Genomic DNA, 10,949 nt, shown 5'->3' with positions numbered 1-10,949 from the left:
TGCATAGTGTTTGTGTGCATTTGGGACCGTTTCGTAACTGCATGAAACTCGGTGCAAAACGGGTTAACTAGTGCAACTAATGCAAAAGTTCGTGCCACGAAGTCACGTCGGGATTTTTCTCAACGAACGCACCTAATCCGCCCCATTGGACTCTAAACTCATGTTTTGGTTCGTTGCATAGTGTTTGGGTGCATTTGGGATCGTTTCGCAACTGCATGAAACTCGGAGCAAAACGGGGTCAACTGGTGCAATTAATGCAAAAGTTCGTGCCACGAAGTCACGTCGGGATTTCTTTCAATGAACGCACCCAATACGCCCATTGGACCCTAAACTCATATTTTGGTGCGTTTCATAGTGTTGGGACGCATTAGGGATTGTTTCATAACTGCATGAAACTCGATGCAAAACAGGGTGAACTGATGCAATTATTGCAATACGCACCCAATCCACTCCATTGGACCCTAGACTCATGTTTTCATAAGTTGCATAATGTTTGGCTTTGTTTGGGATCATTACATAACTGCATTAAACTCAGTGCAAAACGGGGTGAAAATGGTGCAATGAATGCAAAAGTTCGTGCCACGAAGTCACGTCGGGATTTTTCGCAACGAATGCACCCAATCCACCCCATTGGACCCTAAAGTCATGCTTTGGTGTGTTGCAAAGTGTTGGGATGCATTTGGGATCATTTCGTAACTGCATGAAACTCTGTGCAAAACATGGTCTAGTGCAATTAATGCAAAAGTTCTTGCCACGAAGTCACATCGGGATTTTTCGCAACGAATGCACCCAATCCACCCCATTGGACCCTAAACTCATGTTTTGGTGCATTGCATAGTGTTTGGGTGCATTTGGGATCGTTTCGTAACTGCATGAAACTCGATGCAATACAGGGTCAACTGGTGCAACTAATGCAAAAGTTCGTGCCACAAAGTCACGTCGGGATTTTTCTCAAAGAACGCACCTAATCTGCACCATTGGACTCTAAACTCATGTTTTGGTGCGTTGCATAGTGTTTGTGTGCATTTGGGACCGTTTCGTAACTGCATGAAACTCGGTGCAAAACGGGTTGACTAGTGCAACTAATGCAAAAGTTCGTGCCACGAAGTCATGTCGGGATTTTTCTCAACGAACGCACCTAATCCGCCCCATTGGACTCTAAACTCATGTTTTGGTTCGTTGCATAGTGTTTGGGTGCATTTGGGATCGTTTCGCAACTGCATGAAACTCGGAGCAAAACGGGGTCAACTGGTGCAATTAATGCAAAAGTTCGTGCCACGAAGTCACGTCGGGATTTTTTTCAATGAACGCACCCAATACGCCCCATTGGACCCTGAACTCATATTTTGGTGCGTTTCATAGTGTTGGGACGCATTAGGGATTGTTTCATAACTGCATGAAACTCGATGCAAAACAGGGTGAACTGATGCAATTATTGCAATACGCACCCAATCCACTCCATTGGACCCTAGACTCATGTTTTCATAAGTTGCATAATGTTTGGCTTTGTTTGGGATCATTAAACTCGGTGCAAAACGGGGTGAAAATGGTCCAATTAATGCAAAAGTTTGTGCCACAATATCACATCGGTATTTTTTGGAACGAATGCACCCAATCCACCCCATTGGACCTAAACTCATGTTTTGGTGCGTTGCATAATGTTTGGGTGCATTTGGGATCGTTTCGTAACTGCATGAAACTCGGTGCAAAACGGGGTGCACTGGTGCAATTAATGCAAAAGTTCGTGCCACGAAGTCATATCTGGATTTTTCGCAACGAACGCACCCAATCCACCCCATTGGACCCTAAACTCATGTTTTGGTGTGTTGCAAAGTGTTGGGATGCATTTGGGATCATTTCGTAACTGCATGAAACTTGATGCAAAACAGGGTCTGGTGCAATTAATGCAAAAGTTCGTGCCACGAAGTCACATCGGGATTTTTCGCAACGAATGCACCCAATCCACTCCATTGGACCCAAAACTCATGTTTTTGTGCGTTGCATAGTGTTTGGGTGCATTTGGGATCGTTTCATAACTGCATGAAACACGGTTTAAAACGGTGTGCACTGGTGCAATTAATGCAAAAGTTCGTGCCACGAAGTCACATCGGGATTTTTCGCAACGAACGCACCCAATCCACCCCATTGGACCCTAAACTCATGGTTTGGTGTGTTGCAAAGTGTTGGGAAGCATTTGGGATCATTTCGTAACTGCATGAAACTCGATGCAAAACAGGGTCTGGTGCAATTAATGCAAAAGTTCGTGCCACGATATCACGTCGGTATTTTTCGCAACGAACGCACCCAATCCACCCCATTGAACCCTAAACTCATGTTTTGGTGCGTTGCATAGTGTTTGGGTGCATTTGGGATCGTTTCTTAACTGCATGAAACTCGATGCAAAACAGGGTCTTGTGCAATTAATGCAAGAGTTCGTGCCACGATATCACGTCGGGATTTTTCGCAACGAATGCATCCAATCCACCCCATTGGACCCTAAACTCATGTTTTGGTGCGTTGCATAGTGTTTGGGTGCATTTGGGATCGTTTCGTAACTGCATGAAACTCGATGCAATACAGGGTCAACTGGTGCAACTAATGCAAAAGTTCGTGCCACGAAGTCACGTCGGGATTTTTCTCAAAGAACGCACCTAATCTGCCCCACTGGACTCTAAACTCATGTTTTGGTGCGTTGCATAGTGTTTGCGTGCATTTGGGATCGTTTTGTAACTGCATGAAACTCGGTGCAAAACGGGTTAACTGGTGCAACTAATGCAAAAGTTCGTGCCACGAAGTCACGTCGGGATTTTTCGCAACGAACGCACCCAATCCACCCCATTGGACCCTGAACTCATGTTTTGGTGCGTTGCATAGTGTTGGGACGCATTAGGGATTGTTTCGTAACTGCATGAAACTCGATGCAAAACAGGGTGAACTTATGCAATTAATGCAATACGCACCCAATCCACTCCATTGGACCCTAGACTCATGTTTTCATAAGTTGCATAATGTTTGGCTTTGTTTGGGATCATTACATAACTGCATTAAACTCGGTGCAAAACGGGGTGAAAATGGTGCAATGAATGCAAAAGTTCGTGCGACGATATCACGTCGGTATTTTTCGCAACGAACGCACCCAATCCACCCCATTAGACCCTAAACTCATGTTTTGGTGCGTTGCATAGTGTTTGGATGCATTTGGGATCGTTTCGTAACTGCATGAAACTCGGTGCAAAACATGGTCTAGTGCAATTAATGCAAAAGTTCGTGCCACGAAGTCACATCGGGATTTTTCGCAACGAACGCACACAATCCACTCCATTGGACCCTAAACTCATGTTTTGGTGCGTTGCATAGTGTTGGGATGCATTTGGGATCATTTCGTAACTGCATGAAACTCGGTGCAAAACATGGTCTAGTGCAATTAATGCAAAAGTTCGTGCCACGAAGTCACATCGGGATTTTTCGCAACGAACGCACACAATCCACTCCATTGGACCCTAAACTCATGTTTTGGTGCGTTGCATAGTGTTTGGGTGCATTTGGGATCGTTTCGTAACTGCATGAAACTCGGTGCAAAACGGGGTGCACTGGTGCAATTAATGCAAAAGTTCGTGGCACGAAGTCACATCGGGATTTTTCGCAACGAACGCACCCAATCCACCCCATTGGACCCTAAACTCATGTTTTGGTGCGTTGCATAGTGTTTGGGTGCATTTGGGATCGTTTCGTAACTGCATGAAACTCGGTGCAAAACGGGGTGCACTGGTGAAATTAATGCAAAAGTTCGTGCCACGAAGTCATATCTGGATTTTTCGCAACGAACGCACCCAATCCACCCCATTGGACCCTAAACTCATGTTTTGGTGTGTTGCAAAGTGTTGGGATGCATTTGGGATCATTTCGTAACTGCATGAAACTCGATGCAAAACAGGGTCTGGTGGAATTAATGCAAAAGTTCGTGCCACGATATCACGTCGGGATTTTTCGCAACGAACGCACCCAATCCACCCCATTGAACCCTAAACTCATGTTTTGGTGCGTTGCATAGTGTTTGGGTGCATTTGGGATCGTTTCTTAACTGCATGAAACTCGGTGCAAAACGGGGTACACTGGTGAAATTAATGCAAAAGTTCGTGCCACGAAGTCACATCGGCATTTTTCGCAACGAACGCACCCAATCCACCCCATTGGACCCTAAACTCATGTTTTGGTGTGTTGCAAAGTGTTGGGATGCATTTGGGATCGTTTCGTAACTGCATGAAACTCGGTGCAAAACGGGGTGCACTGGTGCAATTAATGCAAAAGTTCGTGCCACGAAGTCACATCGGGATTTTTCGCAACGAACGCACCCAATCCACCCCATTGGACCCTAAACTCATATTTTGGTGTGTTGCAAAGTGTTGGGATGCATTTGGGATCGTTTCGTAACTGCATGAAACTCGATGCAAAACAGGGTCTGGTGCAATTAATGCAAAAGTTCGTGCCACGATATCACGTCAGTATTTTTCACAACGAACGCACCCAATCCACCCCATTGGACCCTAAACTCATGTTTTGGTGCATTCCATAGTGTTTGGGTGCATTTGGGATCGTTTCGTAACTGCATGAAACTCGGTGCAAAACGGGGTGCACTGGTGCAATTAATGCAAAAGTTCGTTCCACGATATCACGTCGGGATTTTTCGCAACGAACGCACCCAATCCACCCCATTGGACCCTAAACTCATGTTTTGGTGCGTTGCATAGTGTTTGGGTGCATTTGTGATCATTTCGCAACTGCATGAAACTCGGTGCAAAACGGGGTCAACTGGTGCAATTAATACAAAAGTTCGTGCCACGAAGTCACGTCGGGATTTTTTTCAATGAATGCACCCAATACGCCCCATTGGACCCTGAACTCATGTTTTGGTGCGTTGCATAGTGTTGGGACGCATTAGGGATTGTTTCGTAACTGCATGAAACTCGATGCAAAACAGGGTGAACTGATACAATTAATGCAATACGCACCCAATCCACTCCATTGGACCCTAGACTCATGTTTTCATAAGTTGCATAATGTTTGGCTTTGTTTGGGATCATTACATAACTGCATTAAACTCGGTGCAAAACGGGGTGAAAATGGTGGAATTAATGCAAAAGTTCGTGCCACGATATCACGTCGGTATTTTTCGCAACGAACGCACCCAATCCACCCCATTGGACCCTAAACTCATGTTTTGGTGCGTCGCATAGTGTTTGGATGCATTTGGGATCGTTTCGTAACTGCATGAAACTCGATGCAAAATGGGGTGCACTAGTGCAATTAATGCAAAAGTTCGTGCCACGAAGTCAAATCGGGATTTTTCGCAACGAACGCACCCATTCCACCCCATTGGACCCTAAACTCATGTTTTGGTTTGTTGCAAAGTGTTGGGATGCATTTGGGATCGTTTCGTAACTGCATGAAACTCGATGCAAAACAGGGTCTGGTGCAATTAATGCAAAAGTTTGTGCCACGATATCACGTCAGTATTTTTCGCAACGAACGCACCCAATCCACCCCATTGGACCCTAAACTCATGTTTTGGTGCGTTGCATAGTGTTTGGGTGCATTTGGGATCGTTTCTTAACTGCATGAAACTCGGTGCAAAACGGGGTGCACTGGTGAAATTAATGCAAAAGTTCGTGCCACGAAGTCACATCGGCATTTTTTGCAACGAACGCACCCAATCTACCCCATTGGACCCTAAACTCATGTTTTGGTGTGTTGCAAAGTGTTGGGATGCATTTGGTATCGTTTCATAACTGCATGAAACTCGATGCAAAACAGGGTCTTGTGCAATTAATGCAAAAGTTCGTGCCACTATATCACGTCGGGATTTTTCGCAACGAACGCACCCAATCCACCCCATTGGACCCCAAACTCATGTTTTGGTGTGTTGCAAAGTGTTGGGATGCATTTGGGACCATTTCGCAACTGCATGAAACTCGATGCAAAACAGGGTCTGGTGAAATCAATGCAAAAGTTCGTGCCACGAAGTCACATCGGCATTTTTCGCAACGAACGCACCCAATCAACCCATTGGACCCTAAACTCATGTTTTGGTGTGTTGCAAAGTGTTGGGATGCATTTGGGATCGTTTCGTAACTGCATGAAACTCGATGCAAAACAGGGTCTTGTGCAATTAATGCAAGAGTTCGTGCCACGATATCACGTCGGGATTTTTTGCAACGAATGCACCCAATCCACCCCATTGGACCCTAAACTCATGTTTTGGTCCATTGCATAGTGTTTGGGTGCATTTGGGATCGTTTCGTAACTGCATGAAACTCGATGCAATACAGGGTCAACTGGTGCAACTAATGCAAAAGTTCGTGCCACGAAGTCACGTCGGGATTTTTCTCAAAGAACGCACCTAATATGCCCCATTGGACTCTAAACTCATGTTTTCGTGCGTTGCATAGTGTTTGCGTGCATTTGGGATCGTTTCGTAACTGCATGAAGCTCGGTGCAAAACGGGTTAACTGGTGCAACTAATGCAAAAGTTCGTGCCACGAGGTCACGTCGTGATTTTTCTCAACGAACGCACCTAATCCGCCCCATTGGACTCTAAACTCATGTTTTGGTGCGTTGCATAGTGTTTGGGTGCATTTGGGATCGTTTCGCAACTGCATGAAACTCGGTGCAAAACGGGGTCAACTGGTGCAATTAATGCAAAAGTTCGTGCCACTGAAGTCACGTCGGGATTTTTCGCAACGAACGCACCCAATACGCCCCATTGGACCCTAAACTCATGTTTTGGTGTGTTGCAAAGTGTTGGGATACATTTGGGATCATTTCGTAACTGCATGAAACTCGATGCAAAACAGGGTCTTGTGCAATTAATGCAAAAGTTCGTGCCACGATATCACGTCGGGATTTTTCGCAACGAACGCACCCAATCCACCCCATTGGACCCTAAACTCATGTTTTGGTGTGTTGCAAAGTGTTGGGATGCATTTGGGATCGTTTCGTAACTGCATGAAACTCGATGCAAAACAGGGTCTTGTGCAATTAATGCAAAAGTTCGTTCCACGATATCACGTCGGGATTTTTCGCAACGAACGCACCCAATCCACCCCATTGGAACCTAAACTCATGTTTTGGTGCGTTGCATAGTGTTTGGGTGCATTTGTGATCGTTTCGCAACTGCATGAAACTCGGTGCAAAACGGGGTCAACTGGTGTAATTAATGCAAAAGTTCGTGCCACGAAGTCACGTCTGGATTTTTTTCAACGAATGCACCCAATACGCCCCATTGGACCCTGAACTCATGTTTTGGTGCGTTGCATAGTGCTGGGACGCATTAGGGATTGTTTCGTAACTGCATGAAACTCTATGCAAAACAGGGTGAACTGATGCAATTAATGCAATACGCCCCAATCCACTCCATTGGACCCTAGACTCTTGTTTTCATAAGTTGCATAATGTTTGGCTTTGTTTGGGATCATTACATAACTGCATTAAACTCGGTGCAAAACGGGGTGAAAATGGTGGAATTAATGCAAAAGTTCGTGCCACGATATCACGTCGGCATTTTTCGCAACGAACGCACCCAATCCACCCCATTGGACCCTAAACTCATGTTTTGGTGCGTCGCATAGTGTTTGGATGCATTTGGGATCGTTTCGTAACTGCATGAAACTCGATGCAAAACGGGGTGCACTAGTGCAATTAATGCAAAAGTTCGTGCCACGAAGTCAAATCCAGATTTTTCGCAACGAACGCACCCAATCCACCCCATTGGACCCTAAACTCATGTTTTGGTTTGTTGCAAAGTGTTGGGATGCATTTGGGATCGTTTCGTAACTGCATGAAACTCGATGCAAAACAGGGTCTGGTGCAATTAATGCAAAAGTTCGTGCCACGATATCACGTCAGTATTTTTCGCAACGAACGCACCCAATCCACCCCATTGGACCCTAAACTCATGTTTTGGTGCGTTGCATAGTGTTTGGGTGCATTTGGGATCGTTTCTTAACTGCATGAAACTCGGTGCAAAACGGGGTGCACTGGTGAAATTAATGCAAAAGTTCGTGCCACGAAGTCACATCGGCATTTTTCGCAACGAACGCACCCAATCTACCCCATTGGACCCTAAACTCATGTTTTGGTGTGTTGCAAAGTGTTGGGATGCATTTGGTATCGTTTCATAACTGCATGAAACTCGATGCAAAACTGGGTCTTGTGCAATTAATGCAAAAGTTCGTGCCACTATATCACGTCGGGATTTTTCGCAACGAACGCACCCAATCCACCCCATTGGACCCCAAACTCATGTTTTGGTTTGTTGCAAAGTGTTGGGATGCATTTGGGACCATTTTGTAACTGCATGAAACTCGATGCAAAACAGGGTCTGGTGAAATCAATGCAAAAGTTCGTGCCACGAAGTCACATCGGCATTTTTTGCAACGAACGCACGCAATCAACCCCATTGGACCCTAAACTCATGTTTTGGTGTGTTGCAAAGTGTTGGGATGCATTTGGGATCGTTTCGTAACTGCATGAAACTCGATGCAAAACAGGGTCTTGTGCAATTAATGCAAGAGTTCGTGCCACGATATCGCGTCGGGATTTTTCGCAACGAATGCACCCAATCCACCCCATTGGACCCTAAACACATGTTTTGGTGCATTGCATAGTGTTTGGGTGCATTTGGGATCGTTTCGTAACTGCATGAAACTCGATGCAATACAGGGTCAACTGGTGCAACTAATGCAAAAGTTCGTGCCACGAAGTCACGTCGGGATTTTTCTCAAAGAACGCACCTAATCTGCCCCATTGGAATCTAAACTCATGTTTTCGTGCGTTGCATAGTGTTTGCGTGCATTTGGGATCGTTTCGTAACTGCATGAAACTCGGTGCAAAACGGGTTAACTGGTGCAACTAATGCAAAAGTTCGTGCCACGAGGTCACGTCGTGATTTTTCTCAACGAACGCACCTAATCCGCCCCATTGGACTCTAAACTCATGTTTTGGTTCGTTGCATAGTGTTTGGGTGCATTTGGGATCGTTTCGCAACTGCATGAAACTCGGTGCAAAACGGGGTCAACTGGTGCAATTAATGCAAAAGTTCGTGCCACGAAGTCACGTCGGGATTTTTTTCAACGAACACACCCAATACGCCCCATTGGACCCTGAACTCATGTTTTGGTGCGTTGCATAGTGTTGGGACGCATTAGGGATTGTTTCATAACTGCATGAAACTCGATGCAAAACAGGGTGAACTGATGCAATTAATGCAATACGCACCCAATCCACTCCATTGGACCCTAGACTCATGTTTTCATAAGTTGCATAATGTTTGGCTTTGTTTGGGATCATTAAACTCGGTGCAAAACGGGGTGAAAATGGTCCAATTAATGCAAAAGTTCGTGCCACGATATCACATCGGTATTTTTCGGAATGAACGCACCCAATCCACCCCATTGGACCCTAAACTCATGTTTTGGTGTGTTGCAAAGTGTTGGGATGCATTTGGGATCGTTTCGTAACTGCATGAAACTCGATGCAAAACAGGGTCTTGTGCAATTAATGCAAGAGTTCGTGCCACGATATCACGTCGGGATTTTTCGCAACGAACGCACCTAATCCGCCCCATTGGACCCTAAACTCATGTTTTGGTGCGTTGCATAGTGTTTGGGTGCATTTGGGATCGTTTTGTAACTGCATGAAACTCGATGCAATACAGGGTCAACTGGTGCAACTAATGCAAAAGTTCGTGCCACGAAGTCGCGTCGGGATTTCTCTCAACGAACGCACCTAATCCGCCCCATTGGACTCTAAACTCATGTTTTGGTGCGTTGCATAGTGTCTGCGTGCATTTGCGATCGTTTCATAACTGCATGAAACTCGGTGCAAAATGGGGTGCACTGGTGAAATTAATGCAAAAGTTCGTGCCACGAAGTCACATCGGGATTTTTCGCAACGAACGCACCGAATCCACCCCATTGGACCCTAAACTCATGTTTTGGTGTGTTGCAAAGTGTTGGGATGCATTTGAGATCGATTCGTAACTACATGAAACTCGATAAAATACAGGGTCAACTGGTGCAACTAATGCAAAAGTTCGTGCCACGAAGTCACGTCGGGATTTTTCTCAACGAACGCACCTAATCCGCCCCATTGGACTCTAAATCATGTTTTGGTGCGTTGCATAGTGTTTGGGTGCATTTGGGATCATTTCGTAACTGCATGAAACGCGTTGCAAAACGGGATGCACTGGTGCAATTAATGCAAAAGTTCGTGCCAAGAAGCCATATCGGGATTTTTCGCAACGAACGCACCCAATCCACCCCATTGGACCCTAAACTCATGTTTTGGTGTGTTGCAAAGTGTTGGGATGCATTTGGGATCGTTTAGTAACTTCATGAAACTCGATGCAAAATAGGGTCTGGTGCAATTAATGCAAAAGTTCGTGCCACGATATCACGTCGGTATTTTTTCGCAACGAACGCACCCAATCCACCCCATTGGACCCTAAACTCATGTTTTGGTGCGTTGCATAGTGTTTGGGTGCATTTGGGATCGTTTCGTAACTGCATGAAACTCGGCGCAAAACGGGATGCACTGGTGAAATTAATGCAAAAGATCGTGCCACGAAGTGACATCGGGATTTTTCGCAACGAACGCACCCAATCCACCCCATTGGACCCTAAACTCATGTTTTGGTGCGTTGCATAGTGTTTGGGTGCATTTGGGATCGTTTCGTAACTGCATGAAACTCGATGCAAAATAGGGTCTGGTGCAATTAATGCAAAAGTTCGTGCCCCGATATCACGTCGGGATTTTTTGCAACGAACGCAACCAATCCACCCCATTGGACCCTAAACTCATGTTTTGGTGCGTTGCATAATGTTTGGGTGCATTTGGGATCGTTTCGTAACTGCATGAAACTCGATGCAAAATAGGGTCTTGTGCAATTAATG

The sequence above is a fragment of the Panicum virgatum genome, chromosome 8N (assembly GCF_016808335.1).
Source record: "Panicum virgatum strain AP13 chromosome 8N, P.virgatum_v5, whole genome shotgun sequence".
NCBI lineage: Eukaryota > Viridiplantae > Streptophyta > Magnoliopsida > Poales > Poaceae > Panicum > Panicum virgatum.
Note: the sequence above shows the minus strand (reverse complement) of the source record.